The 17,319-nt window shown below is 46.6% G+C and overlaps 5 non-coding genes and 2 pseudogenes across 5 annotated transcripts; all 7 read right to left on the bottom strand.

The window, feature by feature from the left end:
- Positions 1-2,064: 2,064 nt before the first annotated feature.
- Positions 2,065-2,255, bottom strand: LOC130303062 (U2 spliceosomal RNA). Its single transcript, XR_008853185.1, has one exon. It is a non-coding gene; the product is annotated as a U2 spliceosomal RNA (small nuclear RNA).
- A 2,092-nt stretch (positions 2,256-4,347) lies between these two features.
- On the bottom strand, positions 4,348-4,538 carry LOC130303061 (U2 spliceosomal RNA). The gene has a single exon (XR_008853184.1). It is a non-coding gene; the product is annotated as a U2 spliceosomal RNA (small nuclear RNA).
- A 2,093-nt stretch (positions 4,539-6,631) lies between these two features.
- Positions 6,632-6,822, bottom strand: LOC130303060 (U2 spliceosomal RNA). Its single transcript, XR_008853183.1, has one exon. It is a non-coding gene; the product is annotated as a U2 spliceosomal RNA (small nuclear RNA).
- A 2,087-nt stretch (positions 6,823-8,909) lies between these two features.
- Positions 8,910-9,110, bottom strand: LOC130303096 (U2 spliceosomal RNA; annotated as a pseudogene).
- A 1,412-nt stretch (positions 9,111-10,522) lies between these two features.
- LOC130303100 (U2 spliceosomal RNA) lies at positions 10,523-10,675 on the bottom strand (annotated as a pseudogene).
- A 2,094-nt stretch (positions 10,676-12,769) lies between these two features.
- LOC130303059 (U2 spliceosomal RNA) lies at positions 12,770-12,960 on the bottom strand. Its single transcript, XR_008853182.1, has one exon. It is a non-coding gene; the product is annotated as a U2 spliceosomal RNA (small nuclear RNA).
- A 2,095-nt stretch (positions 12,961-15,055) lies between these two features.
- Positions 15,056-15,239, bottom strand: LOC130303099 (U2 spliceosomal RNA). The gene has a single exon (XR_008853218.1). It is a non-coding gene; the product is annotated as a U2 spliceosomal RNA (small nuclear RNA).
- Positions 15,240-17,319: the final 2,080 nt, after the last annotated feature.

Raw genomic sequence — 17,319 nt, 5'->3', positions numbered from 1 at the left:
GGTCCCCTTCATGGGCACTATCACTGCTTGCTGTCAGGGAGGCTGCCAGACAATTTTCCATGCACACTCTGGGCTGGGGGGCAGTCAACCACCAGTACACACAGCAGAACCTAAACCCATACCATTATTGCTAAGCAGCAAGACAGGGGCCCATTGCACTCCCACGGGGCCTTTTTAAATGCAATCCATAACCCGGATTTGCCAGGAACCCTTCTTACTCCTCCTACTTGCATGTGACACTGGGCTTAGGATCTGCATAGGAAACACACACACAAGCACACACCTACCTTTGTTGCCTGCAGATGCCTCCTTGGCTGTCCCCAAACGGTATCAAACCAACACCCACGGGAAGCTGTAAGCATAGAGGACATGCCTGCACCCCATTGGACTTACCTGTGTGGGTTAAATCCGGGTTATTTGACAACCTATGGCGGTGATGGTTCTGCTCAGGCAGAGCAGTGCTGATGCTCCTCATAAAGCTGTCGCTGCTGTGAAGGTTCTAGGTGACATCACAAATCCCTTTGGTTACATACACAACAAAGCTGGGTTGTTGTTGTTTACACTCTGCAAGGCCTGTGGAAGTGAGTGACATCATAGCACTGTAGTTCTGAGGGTTCAAGATGGATGCAACAATCTCCTGTTGCTTCTATGAAGGCCGTAATAGACGACATCACCAAACAGCTCCATAGTCACATACACAGCAAAGGAGAGATGTTGTTTACACCTAGTGATGTCAGTGGTATTGAGTGACATCACAGCACAGTGCTAAGGCTCCTGGGCCTGGACACAGCAGCGGCTGCAATATCTCAACGGAGAATACGTTTATATCTATGTGTGTGTGTGCGCATATATATATATATATATATATATATATATATATATATATTTCTCCGCCGAAATCACTTTTAAGCCCATTTCCACCTTTTTTTCCCTTCTCTTCCTCTTACTTTTTTTTCACGTTTTTTTACGTTTTTCTCCTTTTCGCCTCTTTTCTGGGCGTATTATTCTTCTTTTTCTTCTTTTTTTTCGTCTAATGCATACCCCATCAGTGCAGCAATGCTTATTCAATACCGCCAGCAGATGGAGACACTGGGGGATAATTTTCTAAGGATTTATACTGATTTTTCCTGTCTGAATTTGTCGCACAGAAAGTTGCAGGCCAAATATGTGTGACATTTCTGCGACTTTAGCTTCTAGAGCATTTTTACAACATTATACATAGGTGCTGAATACATAAAAAGTGACTGTTCAGCGACAGACAAGTCGCATCGGCTGAAAGTAGGCCAGAATGTCAGTCCATGTTGGAGCAGGTTTAGATACAGTCTAAAGCATAGATCTCAAAGTCTGTGCACAGAATTTAGCAAGGGCCTCGCACCTTCTGATGCATCAGGTAGGTGCACAATAGCATAGCCTAACCCTCTGTACTTTGGTCTATATTGATGCGGGACATAGACAGCCAGCTGATGACCAATCCATTAGTGCAATGGATGGCTGGAAGCATTTGTCTTTGCCTTTGCAATACCACAGAAGCAATGCATGGTCAATGTACAGCAATGACACACCTGTGTGAACAGCCAGGAGACCCCCCCCCCCCCCCCCCCATGTTATGTTACATAGTTACATAGTTAGTACGGTCGAAAAAAGACATATGTCCATCACGTTCAACCAGGGAATTAAGGGGTAGGGGTGTGGCGCGATATTGGGGAAGGGATGAGATTTTATATTTCTTCATAAGCATTAATCTTATTTTGTCAATTAGGAACATTCAGCACCCACCCGCTATCAAGGCAGCTGCCTATCATGTCATGCCCTACCTGCACAGGTGTGCTGGCTACTCAAATGATCCAATTAAGGAGGCCATTTAGTCAGCAGCAGCAGAAGTCCTGTGCCTGGACGCTCCAACAGGGGCCAGACACAAGCAGAAGCAGAAGCAGCAGAAGCAGCAGCAGCACCACCTTTTGTTTTTTGGCTGCAGCAGCAGCAAGGCCCACAGGGCTGGCTAGCTGGCTAGCCAGCAAGCAGGTAGCAATGAAAGTAGGAATCTTTCTTTTTAACCCTGTAAGGGGGTGGTGCACTGTACCCGAAGATACTGCCATATCGGGTCAATGCATAGGGCGACGGAAGCAAGCTTCGAAATCGGCCCCCGTTCTCAAAAATCCATTTAATATATGGTCCCCAGATAGGGGACGTATCAGATATTAAACTGATAAGAACAGATACTACACTTGATCTTAGCCAAAAGGCCGAGAAGCGATAACCGTGAAAGGGGCGGGCCCAACAAGGTCCCCTTCATGGGCACTATCACTGCTTGCTGTCAGGGAGGCTGCCAGACAATTTTCCATGCACACTCTGGGCTGGGGGGCAGTCAACCACCAGTACACACAGCAGAACCTAAACCCATACCATTATTGCTAAGCAGCAAGACAGGGGCCCATTGCACTCCCACGGGGCCTTTTTAAATGCAATCCATAACCCGGATTTGCCAGGAACCCTTCTTACTCCTCCTACTTGCATGTGACACTGGGCTTAGGATCTGCATAGGAAACACACACACAAGCACACACCTACCTTTGTTGCCTGCAGATGCCTCCTTGGCTGTCCCCAAACGGTATCAAACCAACACCCACGGGAAGCTGTAAGCATAGAGGACATGCCTGCACCCCATTGGACTTACCTGTGTGGGTTAAATCCGGGTTATTTGACAACCTATGGCGGTGATGGTTCTGCTCAGGCAGAGCAGTGCTGATGCTCCTCATAAAGCTGTCGCTGCTGTGAAGGTTCTAGGTGACATCACAAATCCCTTTGGTTACATACACAACAAAGCTGGGTTGTTGTTGTTTACACTCTGCAAGGCCTGTGGAAGTGAGTGACATCATAGCACTGTAGTTCTGAGGGTTCAAGATGGATGCAACAATCTCCTGTTGCTTCTATGAAGGCCGTAATAGACGACATCACCAAACAGCTCCATAGTCACATACACAGCAAAGGAGAGATGTTGTTTACACCTAGTGATGTCAGTGGTATTGAGTGACATCACAGCACAGTGCTAAGGCTCCTGGGCCTGGACACAGCAGCGGCTGCAATATCTCAACGGAGAATACGTTTATATCTATGTGTGTGTGTGCGCATATATATATATATATATATATATATATATATATATATATATATTTCTCCGCCGAAATCACTTTTAAACCCATTTCCACCTTTTTTTCCCTTCTCTTCCTCTTACTTTTTTTTCACGTTTTTTTACGTTTTTCTCCTTTTCGCCTCTTTTCTGGGCGTATTCTTCTTCTTTTTCTTCTTTTTTTTCGTCTAATGCATACCCCATCAGTGCAGCAATGCTTATTCAATACCGCCAGCAGATGGAGACACTGGGGGATAATTTTCTAAGGATTTATACTGATTTTTCCTGTCTGAATTTGTCGCACAGAAAGTTGCAGGCCAAATATGTGTGACATTTCTGCGACTTTAGCTTCTAGAGCATTTTTACAACATTATACATAGGTGCTGAATACATAAAAAGCGACTGTTCAGCGACAGACAAGTCGCATCGGCTGAAAGTAGGCCAGAATGTCAGTCCATGTTGGAGCAGGTTTAGATACAGTCTAAAGCATAGATCTCAAAGTCTGTGCACAGAATTTAGCAAGGGCCTCGCACCTTCTGATGCATCAGGTAGGTGCACAATAGCATAGCCTAACCCTCTGTACTTTGGTCTATATTGATGCGGGACATAGACAGCCAGCTGATGACCAATCCATTAGTGCAATGGATGGCTGGAAGCATTTGTCTTTGCCTTTGCAATACCACAGAAGCAATGCATGGTCAATGTACAGCAATGACACACCTGTGTGAACAGCCAGGAGACCCCCCCCCCCCCCCCCATGTTATGTTACATAGTTACATAGTTAGTACGGTCGAAAAAAGACATATGTCCATCACGTTCAACCAGGGAATTAAGGGGTAGGGGTGTGGCGCGATATTGGGGAAGGGATGAGATTTTATATTTCTTCATAAGCATTAATCTTATTTTGTCAATTAGGAACATTCAGCACCCACCCGCTATCAAGGCAGCTGCCTATCATGTCATGCCCTACCTGCACAGGTGTGCTGGCTACTCAAATGATCCAATTAAGGAGGCCATTTAGTCAGCAGCAGCAGAAGTCCTGTGCCTGGACGCTCCAACAGGGGCCAGACACAAGCAGAAGCAGAAGCAGCAGAAGCAGCAGCAGCACCACCTTTTGTTTTTTGGCTGCAGCAGCAGCAAGGCCCACAGGGCTGGCTAGCTGGCTAGCCAGCAAGCAGGTAGCAATGAAAGTAGGAATCTTTCTTTTTAACCCTGTAAGGGGGTGGTGCACTGTACCCGAAGATACTGCCATATCGGGTCAATGCATAGGGCGACGGAAGCAAGCTTCGAAATCGGCCCCCGTTCTCAAAAATCCATTTAATATATGGTCCCCAGATAGGGGACGTATCAGATATTAAACTGATAAGAACAGATACTACACTTGATCTTAGCCAAAAGGCCGAGAAGCGATAACCGTGAAAGGGGCGGGCCCAACAAGGTCCCCTTCATGGGCACTATCACTGCTTGCTGTCAGGGAGGCTGCCAGACTATTTTCCATGCACACTCTGGGCTGGGGGGCAGTCAACCACCAGTACACACAGCAGAACCTAAACCCATACCATTATTGCTAAGCAGCAAGACAGGGGCCCATTGCACTCCCACGGGGCCTTTTTAAATGCAATCCATAACCCGGATTTGCCAGGAACCCTTCTTACTCCTCCTACTTGCATGTGACACTGGGCTTAGGATCTGCATAGGAAACACACACACAAGCACACACCTACCTTTGTTGCCTGCAGATGCCTCCTTGGCTGTCCCCAAACGGTATCAAACCAACACCCACGGGAAGCTGTAAGCATAGAGGACATGCCTGCACCCCATTGGACTTACCTGTGTGGGTTAAATCCGGGTTATTTGACAACCTATGGCGGTGATGGTTCTGCTCAGGCAGAGCAGTGCTGATGCTCCTCATAAAGCTGTCGCTGCTGTGAAGGTTCTAGGTGACATCACAAATCCCTTTGGTTACATACACAACAAAGCTGGGTTGTTGTTGTTTACACTCTGCAAGGCCTGTGGAAGTGAGTGACATCATAGCACTGTAGTTCTGAGGGTTCAAGATGGATGCAACAATCTCCTGTTGCTTCTATGAAGGCCGTAATAGACGACATCACCAAACAGCTCCATAGTCACATACACAGCAAAGGAGAGATGTTGTTTACACCTAGTGATGTCAGTGGTATTGAGTGACATCACAGCACAGTGCTAAGGCTCCTGGGCCTGGACACAGCAGCGGCTGCAATATCTCAACGGAGAATACGTTTATATATATGTGTGTGTGTGCGCGTATATATATATATATATATATATATATATATATATATATATATATTTCTCCGCCGAAATCACTTTTAAACCCATTTCCACCTTTTTTTCCCTTCTCTTCCTCTTACTTTTTTTTCACATTTTTTTACGTTTTTCTCCTTTTCGCCTCTTTTCTGGGCGTATTATTCTTCTTTTTCTTCTTTTTTTTCGTCTAATGCATACCCCATCAGTGCAGCAATGCTTATTCAATACCGCCAGCAGATGGAGACACTGGGGGATAATTTTCTAAGGATTTATACTGATTTTTCCTGTCTGAATTTGTCGCACAGAAAGTTGCAGGCCAAATATGTGTGACATTTCTGCGACTTTAGCTTCTAGAGCATTTTTACAACATTATACATAGGTGCTGAATACATAAAAAGCGACTGTTCAGCGACAGACAAGTCGCATCGGCTGAAAGTAGGCCAGAATGTCAGTCCATGTTGGAGCAGGTTTAGATACAGTCTAAAGCATAGATCTCAAAGTCTGTGCACAGAATTTAGCAAGGGCCTCGCACCTTCTGATGCATCAGGTAGGTGCACAATAGCATAGCCTAACCCTCTGTACTTTGGTCTATATTGATGCGGGACATAGACAGCCAGCTGATGACCAATCCATTAGTGCAATGGATGGCTGGAAGCATTTGTCTTTGCCTTTGCAATACCACAGAAGCAATGCATGGTCAATGTACAGCACAGCAATGACACACCTGTGTGAACAGCCAGGAGACCCCCCCCCCCCCCCCCCCATGTTATGTTACATAGTTACATAGTTAGTACGGTCGAAAAAAGACATATGTCCATCACGTTCAACCAGGGAATTAAGGGGTAGGGGTGTGGCGCGATATTGGGGAAGGGATGAGATTTTATATTTCTTCATAAGCATTAATCTTATTTTGTCAATTAGGAACATTCAGCACCCACCCGCTATCAAGGCAGCTGCCTATCATGTCATGCCCTACCTGCACAGGTGTGCTGGCTACTCAAATGATCCAATTAAGGAGGCCATTTAGTCAGCAGCAGCAGAAGTCCTGTGACTGGACGCTCCAACAGGGGCCAGACACAAGCAGAAGCAGAAGCAGCAGAAGCAGCAGCAGCACCACCTTTTGTTTTTTGGCTGCAGCAGCAGCAAGGCCCACAGGGCTGGCTAGCTAGCAAGCAGGTAGCAATGAAAGTAGGAATCTTTCTTTTTAACCCTGTAAGGGGGTGGTGCACTGTACCCGAAGATACTGCCATATCGGGTCAATGCATAGGGCGACGGAAGCAAGCTTCGAAATCGGCCCCCGTTCTCAAAAATCCATTTAATATATGGTCCCCAGATAGGGGACGTATCAGATATTAAACTGATAAGAACAGATACTACACTTGATCTTAGCCAAAAGGCCGAGAAGCGATAACCGTGAAAGGGGCGGGCCCAACAAGGTCCCCTTCATGGGCACTATCACTGCTTGCTGTCAGGGAGGCTGCCAGACAATTTTCCATGCACACTCTGGGCTGGGGGGCAGTCAACCACCAGTACACACAGCAGAACCTAAACCCATACCATTATTGCTAAGCAGCAAGACAGGGGCCCATTGCACTCCCACGGGGCCTTTTTAAATGCAATCCATAACCCGGATTTGCCAGGAACCCTTCTTACTCCTCCTACTTGCATGTGACACTGGGCTTAGGATCTGCATAGGAAACACACACACAAGCACACACCTACCTTTGTTGCCTGCAGATGCCTCCTTGGCTGTCCCCAAACGGTATCAAACCAACACCCACGGGAAGCTGTAAGCATAGAGGACATGCCTGCACCCCATTGGACTTACCTGTGTGGGTTAAATCCGGGTTATTTGACAACCTATGGCGGTGATGGTTCTGCTCAGGCAGAGCAGTGCTGATGCTCCTCATAAAGCTGTCGCTGCTGTGAAGGTTCTAGGTGACATCACAAATCCCTTTGGTTACATACACAACAAAGCTGGGTTGTTGTTGTTTACACTCTGCAAGGCCTGTGGAAGTGAGTGACATCATAGCACTGTAGTTCTGAGGGTTCAAGATGGATGCAACAATCTCCTGTTGCTTCTATGAAGGCCGTAATAGACGACATCACCAAACAGCTCCATAGTCACATACACAGCAAAGGAGAGATGTTGTTTACACCTAGTGATGTCAGTGGTATTGAGTGACATCACAGCACAGTGCTAAGGCTCCTGGGCCTGGACACAGCAGCGGCTGCAATATCTCAACGGAGAATACGTTTATATCTATGTGTGTGTGTGCGCATATATATATATATATATATATATATATATATATATTTCTCCGCCGAAATCACTTTTAAACCCATTTCCACCTTTTTTTCCCTTCTCTTCCTCTTACTTTTTTTTCACGTTTTTTTACGTTTTTCTCCTTTTCGCCTCTTTTCTGGGCGTATTATTCTTCTTTTTCTTCTTTTTTTTCGTCTAATGCATACCCCATCAGTGCAGCAATGCTTATTCAATACCGCCAGCAGATGGAGACACTGGGGGATAATTTTCTAAGGATTTATACTGATTTTTCCTGTCTGAATTTGTCGCACAGAAAGTTGCAGGCCAAATATGTGTGACATTTCTGCGACTTTAGCTTCTAGAGCATTTTTACAACATTATACATAGGTGCTGAATACATAAAAAGCGACTGTTCAGCGACAGACAAGTCGCATCGGCTGAAAGTAGGCCAGAATGTCAGTCCATGTTGGAGCAGGTTTAGATACAGTCTAAAGCATAGATCTCAAAGTCTGTGCACAGAATTTAGCAAGGGCCTCGCACCTTCTGATGCATCAGGTAGGTGCACAATAGCATAGCCTAACCCTCTGTACTTTGGTCTATATTGATGCGGGACATAGACAGCCAGCTGATGACCAATCCATTAGTGCAATGGATGGCTGGAAGCATTTGTCTTTGCCTTTGCAATACCACAGAAGCAATGCATGGTCAATGTACAGCAATGACACACCTGTGTGAACAGCCAGGAGACCCCCCCCCCCCCCCCCCCCATGTTATGTTACATAGTTACATAGTTAGTACGGTCGAAAAAAGACATATGTCCATCACGTTCAACCAGGGAATTAAGGGGTAGGGGTGTGGCGCGATATTGGGGAAGGGATGAGATTTTATATTTCTTCATAAGCATTAATCTTATTTTGTCAATTAGGAACATTCAGCACCCACCCGCTATCAAGGCAGCTGCCTATCATGTCATGCCCTACCTGCACAGGTGTGCTGGCTACTCAAATGATCCAATTAAGGAGGCCATTTAGTCAGCAGCAGCAGAAGTCCTGTGCCTGGACGCTCCAACAGGGGCCAGACACAAGCAGAAGCAGAAGCAGCAGAAGCAGCAGCAGCACCACCTTTTGTTTTTTGGCTGCAGCAGCAGCAAGGCCCACAGGGCTGGCTAGCTGGCTAGCCAGCAAGCAGGTAGCAATGAAAGTAGGAATCTTTCTTTTTAACCCTGTAAGGGGGTGGTGCACTGTACCCGAAGATACTGCCATATCGGGTCAATGCATAGAGCGACGGAAGCAAGCTTCGAAATCGGCCCCCGTTCTCAAAAATCCATTTAATATATGGTCCCCAGATAGGGGACGTATCAGATATTAAACTGATAAGAACAGATTTTTTTTTTTTTTTTTTTTTTTTAAGTTTCCCTCAGAACTAAATCATAGTTCTAAGATCTCATATGAACTAGATTTTTGTGCTCATCATCAGGTAACTTTTTTTTTTTTTTTTTATTTCCAGAATAAAACAAATTAAAACAACAAAACAACTAACAAGAATAACTCAAATAAACCTTAATCCAAAATGAAACCCTTTCTCCATGCGAAAACTGCCAAATAATCAATTAAACCGAATTGAAGAGCTCCACTCTTCAAAGCTTCTTTGACAGGGACTGCCAACCATGGTGACACTTGGTAGGTCGCCATGAAGCGCCTTACATCAGGCTTCATGGACTGCATTATTTTTCCCCTCACAGTTTCAAGCCGGGTATTCACTTTTATTTTAAATTTTACTAGGTCTTGAACAAATATTTATTTTTCTTCCTTTGGGGCTTGGTCTAGCACCTCACCCAAATATCCAGAAAAATACTCACTGAGAATTATTTTCTTTAATTCCTCTGTGTGCTCCCCTTCAGAAGCCTCACTTACGCTTTCTTCTTCCATTTCTTTTCCTGTGTCCAACTTTTCTTTGCTCTTGCCAGAAACTTTTTTGGCCTCTGGAACTATATTCTCTTCTTTTGTCTTCCTCTTCAATTTCACCCCAACTTCCATAGCCTCAGATTTTTCCGGGCAGTCTTTAAAGAAATGCCCAGTCTTTTTACAGGCCCTGCAGGTCTTACTTTGGCCACACTCAGAAAAGACATGACCTTCCTTTAGACATTTGGTACATATTATCTTTCCACAACTTTCATGCCCGTATTGTTTGCAGTTTTTGCAGAAAGTTCCCATCTCTGGGAAAAATAAATCCCCTGTGTCCTTCCCTATTTTAAACCGAGCTGGTGGGAGCAACAATCTTCCGGGCGCCCCCGCATCCTCTTTCAGTCTGCACAAGAACTTCCATTTTCCTGTCCAAAGCTGGTGTTGGTTAAGGACTTTACCTCTTTCCTCTACTTCCACACAAAATTCCTGCAAAAAGAGCTTGATGTCACTTTCTTTCGTGTATGGCGAGTACATCTTAACTGTGAACAGCTTGGTATTGTCCACAAAGTGCTCAACCAATTTTATGCCTTCCATCTTTGGATGATTCCGGGTTTTCTCCAAGGTTTCCAAAAATTTTCTGTAGAAAGACTTGCTGTTGAAAGTAACATCATAGACTCCCTTTCGAGGGTAATCCATGACTGTCAAGATCTCCATTCTTGGCACTTGGAACAGACCAAACAAGATCTCCACGATTAAGAAGTCCAGATTCTTTTCTCCTCTGGCTTGCTCCTCCACGATAAATCGAACAGCATTTTTGACCCGAGCATATTCAGGTATATCCGCCATGTCTGTTCAGCTGCCGAGATCTTCTTCCGTCCTCTGTTTGCAACCAGGCGACCCAGTGGCTGCCTGGTGATCACTTCTCGTTTCCTGGGGAGTAAGCCGTAACCCCAAAAGCAGCAAGGGGGTGAAGCTCCACCAAATAGGTAGAGCGATCCCCCAAGGCCAAGGCACGGGTACCCCAGGAACCTTCCAGCCAGACCAAGTGAGCAGATACTACACTTGATCTTAGCCAAAAGGCCGAGAAGCGATAACCGTGAAAGGGGCGGGCCCAACAAGGTCCCCTTCATGGGCACTATCACTGCTTGCTGTCAGGGAGGCTGCCAGACAATTTTCCATGCACACTCTGGGCTGGGGGGCAGTCAACCACCAGTACACACAGCAGAACCTAAACCCATACCATTATTGCTAAGCAGCAAGACAGGGGCCCATTGCACTCCCACGGGGCCTTTTTAAATGCAATCCATAACCCGGATTTGCCAGGAACCCTTCTTACTCCTCCTACTTGCATGTGACACTGGGCTTAGGATCTGCATAGGAAACACACACACAAGCACACACCTACCTTTGTTGCCTGCAGATGCCTCCTTGGCTGTCCCCAAACGGTATCAAACCAACACCCACGGGAAGCTGTAAGCATAGAGGACATGCCTGCACCCCATTGGACTTACCTGTGTGGGTTAAATCCGGGTTATTTGACAACCTATGGCGGTGATGGTTCTGCTCAGGCAGAGCAGTGCTGATGCTCCTCATAAAGCTGTCGCTGCTGTGAAGGTTCTAGGTGACATCACAAATCCCTTTGGTTACATACACAACAAAGCTGGGTTGTTGTTGTTTACACTCTGCAAGGCCTGTGGAAGTGAGTGACATCATAGCACTGTAGTTCTGAGGGTTCAAGATGGATGCAACAATCTCCTGTTGCTTCTATGAAGGCCGTAATAGACGACATCACCAAACAGCTCCATAGTCACATACACAGCAAAGGAGAGATGTTGTTTACACCTAGTGATGTCAGTGGAATTGAGTGACATCACAGCACAGTGCTAAGGCTCCTGGGCCTGGACACAGCAGCGGCTGCAATATCTCAACGGAGAATACGTTTATATCTATGTGTGTGTGTGCGCATATATATATATATATATATATATATATATATATATATATATATTTCTCCGCCGAAATCACTTTTAAACCCATTTCCACCTTTTTTTCCCTTCTCTTCCTCTTACTTTTTTTTCACGTTTTTTTACGTTTTTCTCCTTTTCGCCTCTTTTCTGGGCGTATTATTCTTCTTTTTCTTCTTTTTTTTCGTCTAATGCATACCCCATCAGTGCAGCAATGCTTATTCAATACCGCCAGCAGATGGAGACACTGGGGGATAATTTTCTAAGGATTTATACTGATTTTTCCTGTCTGAATTTGTCGCACAGAAAGTTGCAGGCCAAATATGTGTGACATTTCTGCGACTTTAGCTTCTAGAGCATTTTTACAACATTATACATAGGTGCTGAATACATAAAAAGCGACTGTTCAGCGACAGACAAGTCGCATCGGCTGAAAGTAGGCCAGAATGTCAGTCCATGTTGGAGCAGGTTTAGATACAGTCTAAAGCATAGATCTCAAAGTCTGTGCACAGAATTTAGCAAGGGCCTCGCACCTTCTGATGCATCAGGTAGGTGCACAATAGCATAGCCTAACCCTCTGTACTTTGGTCTATATTGATGCGGGACATAGACAGCCAGCTGATGACCAATCCATTAGTGCAATGGATGGCTGGAAGCATTTGTCTTTGCCTTTGCAATACCACAGAAGCAATGCATGGTCAATGTACAGCAATGACACACCTGTGTGAACAGCCAGGAGACCCCCCCCCCCCCCCCCCCATGTTATGTTACATAGTTACATAGTTAGTACGGTCGAAAAAAGACATATGTCCATCACGTTCAACCAGGGAATTAAGGGGTAGGGGTGTGGCGCGATATTGGGGAAGGGATGAGATTTTATATTTCTTCATAAGCATTAATCTTATTTTGTCAATTAGGAACATTCAGCACCCACCCGCTATCAAGGCAGCTGCCTATCATGTCATGCCCTACCTGCACAGGTGTGCTGGCTACTCAAATGATCCAATTAAGGAGGCCATTTAGTCAGCAGCAGCAGAAGTCCTGTGCCTGGACGCTCCAACAGGGGCCAGACACAAGCAGAAGCAGAAGCAGCAGAAGCAGCAGCAGCACCACCTTTTGTTTTTTGGCTGCAGCAGCAGCAAGGCCCACAGGGCTGGCTAGCTGGCTAGCCAGCAAGCAGGTAGCAATGAAAGTAGGAATCTTTCTTTTTAACCCTGTAAGGGGGTGGTGCACTGTACCCGAAGATACTGCCATATCGGGTCAATGCATAGGGCGACGGAAGCAAGCTTCGAAATCGGCCCCCGTTCTCAAAAATCCATTTAATATATGGTCCCCAGATAGGGGACGTATCAGATATTAAACTGATAAGAACAGATACTACACTTGATCTTAGCCAAAAGGCCGAGAAGCGATAACCGTGAAAGGGGCGGGCCCAACAAGGTCCCCTTCATGGGCACTATCACTGCTTGCTGTCAGGGAGGCTGCCAGACAATTTTCCATGCACACTCTGGGCTGGGGGGCAGTCAACCACCAGTACACACAGCAGAACCTAAACCCATACCATTATTGCTAAGCAGCAAGACAGGGGCCCATTGCACTCCCACGGGGCCTTTTTAAATGCAATCCATAACCCGGATTTGCCAGGAACCCTTCTTACTCCTCCTACTTGCATGTGACACTGGGCTTAGGATCTGCATAGGAAACACACACACAAGCACACACCTACCTTTGTTGCCTGCAGATGCCTCCTTGGCTGTCCCCAAACGGTATCAAACCAACACCCACGGGAAGCTGTAAGCATAGAGGACATGCCTGCACCCCATTGGACTTACCTGTGTGGGTTAAATCCGGGTTATTTGACAACCTATGGCGGTGATGGTTCTGCTCAGGCAGAGCAGTGCTGATGCTCCTCATAAAGCTGTCGCTGCTGTGAAGGTTCTAGGTGACATCACAAATCCCTTTGGTTACATACACAACAAAGCTGGGTTGTTGTTGTTTACACTCTGCAAGGCCTGTGGAAGTGAGTGACATCATAGCACTGTAGTTCTGAGGGTTCAAGATGGATGCAACAATCTCCTGTTGCTTCTATGAAGGCCGTAATAGACGACATCACCAAACAGCTCCATAGTCACATACACAGCAAAGGAGAGATGTTGTTTACACCTAGTGATGTCAGTGGTATTGAGTGACATCACAGCACAGTGCTAAGGCTCCTGGGCCTGGACACAGCAGCGGCTGCAATATCTCAACGGAGAATACGTTTATATCTATGTGTGTGTGTGCGCATATATATATATATATATATATATATATATATATATATATATATTTCTCCGCCGAAATCACTTTTAAACCCATTTCCACCTTTTTTTCCCTTCTCTTCCTCTTACTTTTTTTTCACGTTTTTTTACGTTTTTCTCCTTTTCGCCTCTTTTCTGGGCGTATTATTCTTCTTTTTCTTCTTTTTTTTCGTCTAATGCATACCCCATCAGTGCAGCAATGCTTATTCAATACCGCCAGCAGATGGAGACACTGGGGGATAATTTTCTAAGGATTTATACTGATTTTTCCTGTCTGAATTTGTCGCACAGAAAGTTGCAGGCCAAATATGTGTGACATTTCTGCGACTTTAGCTTCTAGAGCATTTTTACAACATTATACATAGGTGCTGAATACATAAAAAGCGACTGTTCAGCGACAGACAAGTCGCATCGGCTGAAAGTAGGCCAGAATGTCAGTCCATGTTGGAGCAGGTTTAGATACAGTCTAAAGCATAGATCTCAAAGTCTGTGCACAGAATTTAGCAAGGGCCTCGCACCTTCTGATGCATCAGGTAGGTGCACAATAGCATAGCCTAACCCTCTGTACTTTGGTCTATATTGATGCGGGACATAGACAGCCAGCTGATGACCAATCCATTAGTGCAATGGATGGCTGGAAGCATTTGTCTTTGCCTTTGCAATACCACAGAAGCAATGCATGGTCAATGTACAGCAATGACACACCTGTGTGAACAGCCAGGAGACCCCCCCCCCCCCCCCCCCCATGTTATGTTACATAGTTACATAGTTAGTACGGTCGAAAAAAGACATATGTCCATCACGTTCAACCAGGGAATTAAGGGGTAGGGGTGTGGCGCGATATTGGGGAAGGGATGAGATTTTATATTTCTTCATAAGCATTAATCTTATTTTGTCAATTAGGAACATTCAGCACCCACCCGCTATCAAGGCAGCTGCCTATCATGTCATGCCCTACCTGCACAGGTGTGCTGGCTACTCAAATGATCCAATTAAGGAGGCCATTTAGTCAGCAGCAGCAGAAGTCCTGTGCCTGGACGCTCCAACAGGGGCCAGACACAAGCAGAAGCAGAAGCAGCAGAAGCAGCAGCAGCACCACCTTTTGTTTTTTGGCTGCAGCAGCAGCAAGGCCCACAGGGCTGGCTAGCTGGCTAGCCAGCAAGCAGGTAGCAATGAAAGTAGGAATCTTTCTTTTTAACCCTGTAAGGGGGTGGTGCACTGTACCCGAAGATACTGCCATATCGGGTCAATGCATAGGGCGACGGAAGCAAGCTTCGAAATCGGCCCCCGTTCTCAAAAATCCATTTAACCCCTTCCCGCTATTGGACGTATGCATACGTCCAGGCGAATTACACGTTCGCGCAAATGGACGTATGCATACGTCCAAGCGATCTCCTGCTCTGCCGCGGGCAGCGCAGGAGATCGCGGGTGGGACTCAGCTGTCAATCACAGCCGGAGTCCCACCGCAGCTGCCGGGGCCGCGATCGCGCCGGTCCCGGCAGCATTAACCCCATAGATGCCGTGATCAGTCTGATCACGGCATCTATGGTGTTTGCAGAGGGAGCGCTCTCCCCCTGCCCATCAATCGCGGCGCCGCGATAAAATAAGGGGGATCGGGGGTGTCCAAGACACCCTCGATCCCCCTTGAAGAGATAGGAGTGAGGTGGCAGGGTTGCCACCCCTCCTATCCCTGCTATTGATCGGCGGAGCGGCCGACCAATAGCAGACTGGGGGCGGGGGGGTTAAAGTTCGGTTCCCCGCGCTATGCCCGCCCATCGGTGTCCGGGCACAGCGGGGGGAACCGTGCAGTAGCGGCGGCGGCGGCGGCGATCACTTACCCGGCGGCGGCGGCGGCTGTGATCACGGCGGCGGTGGAGGTAAGTATGACGCCGCGTGTGCAGAGTCTGTTGCCTAGCAACATCTGCAGGGCGACAGTTTAGAGAGTGGTCTCTAAACTGTCGCCCTCCAGATGTTGCAAAACTACAACTCCCACCATGCCTTGACAGCTGTTTGCTGTGTTGGCATGCTGGGAGTTGTAGTTTTGCAAGATTTAGAGGGGTTCAGGCTAGAGATCACTGACAGTGGTCTCTAAACTGTAGCCCTCCAGATATTACAAAACTACAACTCCCAGCATGCTCAGACAGCAGTTTGCTGTCTTAGCATGCTGAGATTTGTAGTTTTGCAACATCTGGAGGGCCACAGTTTAGAGACCACTGTCAGTGATCTCCAGCCTGAACCCCTCTAAATCTTGCAAAACTACAACTCCCAGCATTCAGGAACAGCAAATGGCTGTCTCGGCATGCTGGGAGTTGTACTTGCGTGCATCCAGCTGTTGCATAACTACATCTCCCAGCATTCTCTTTGGCAATCAGTACATGCTGAGAGTTGTAGTTCTGCAACAGCTGGAGGCACACTGGTTGGGAAATACCGAGTTAGGTAATAGGTTCTATTACCCAACTCAGTATTTTCCAGTGTGCCTCCAGCTGTTGCAAAACTACAACTCCCAGCATGCACGTTCTGTCAGTGCATGCTGGGAGTTGTAGTTTTGCCCCCCCCCCCCTCCCATGTGAATGTACAGGTTACATTCACACTGGCGGCGGATTACAGTGAATTCCCTGCTTCAGGTTTGAGCTGCAGCAGCCGCAGCTCAAACTCCTAGCGGGAGACTCAGTGTAATCCGCCGTCAGTGTGAATGTAACCTAAAAACACTACACTAACATAAAATAAAGAGTAAAACACTACATATACACACGTACACTGCCCCCCCTACCACCACCCCCCCTTCCCCCCCAATAAAAATGAAAAACGTATCCTACAGCAGTGTTTCCAAAACGGAACCTCCAGCTGTTGCAAAACAAAAACTCCCAGCATTTCCGGACAGCCATTGACTGTCCAAGCATGCTGGGAGTTTAGCAACAGCTGGAGGCACCCTGTTTGGGAATCACTGGCTTAGAATACCCCTATGTCCACCCCTATGCAAATCCCTAATTTGGGCCTCAAATGCACATGGCGCTCTCACTTTGGAGCCCTGGCGTATTTCAAGGCAACAGTTTAGGGCCACATATGGGGTATCGCCGTACTCGGGAGAAATTGCCTAACAAATTTTGGGGGGCTTTTTCTCCTTTTACCCCTTATGAAAAGGTAAAGTTGGGGTCTACACCAGCATGTTAGTGTAAAAAAAAAAAAACATTTTTGTACACTAACATACTGGTGTTCCCCCATACTTTAAAATTTCCCAAGCGGTAAAAGAAAAAAAGCCTCCAAAGTTTGTAACGCATTTTCTCCTGAGGACGGAGATACCCCATATGTGGGCGCAAAGTGTTCTGGGGACGCACAACAAGGCTCAGAAGGGAGAGTGCACCATGTAAATTTGAGGTCTAAATTGGTGATTTGCACAGGGGTGGCTGATTTTACAGCGGTTCTGACATAAGTGCAAAACAATAAATACCCACATGTGACCCCATTTTGGAAA

Source organism: Hyla sarda, unplaced genomic scaffold (genome assembly GCF_029499605.1).
Source record: "Hyla sarda isolate aHylSar1 unplaced genomic scaffold, aHylSar1.hap1 scaffold_1189, whole genome shotgun sequence".
NCBI classification, from domain to species: Eukaryota; Metazoa; Chordata; class Amphibia; order Anura; family Hylidae; genus Hyla; species Hyla sarda.
The sequence above is the reverse complement of the archived record's forward strand: the minus strand, read 5'-3'. Positions and strand labels throughout refer to the sequence as shown.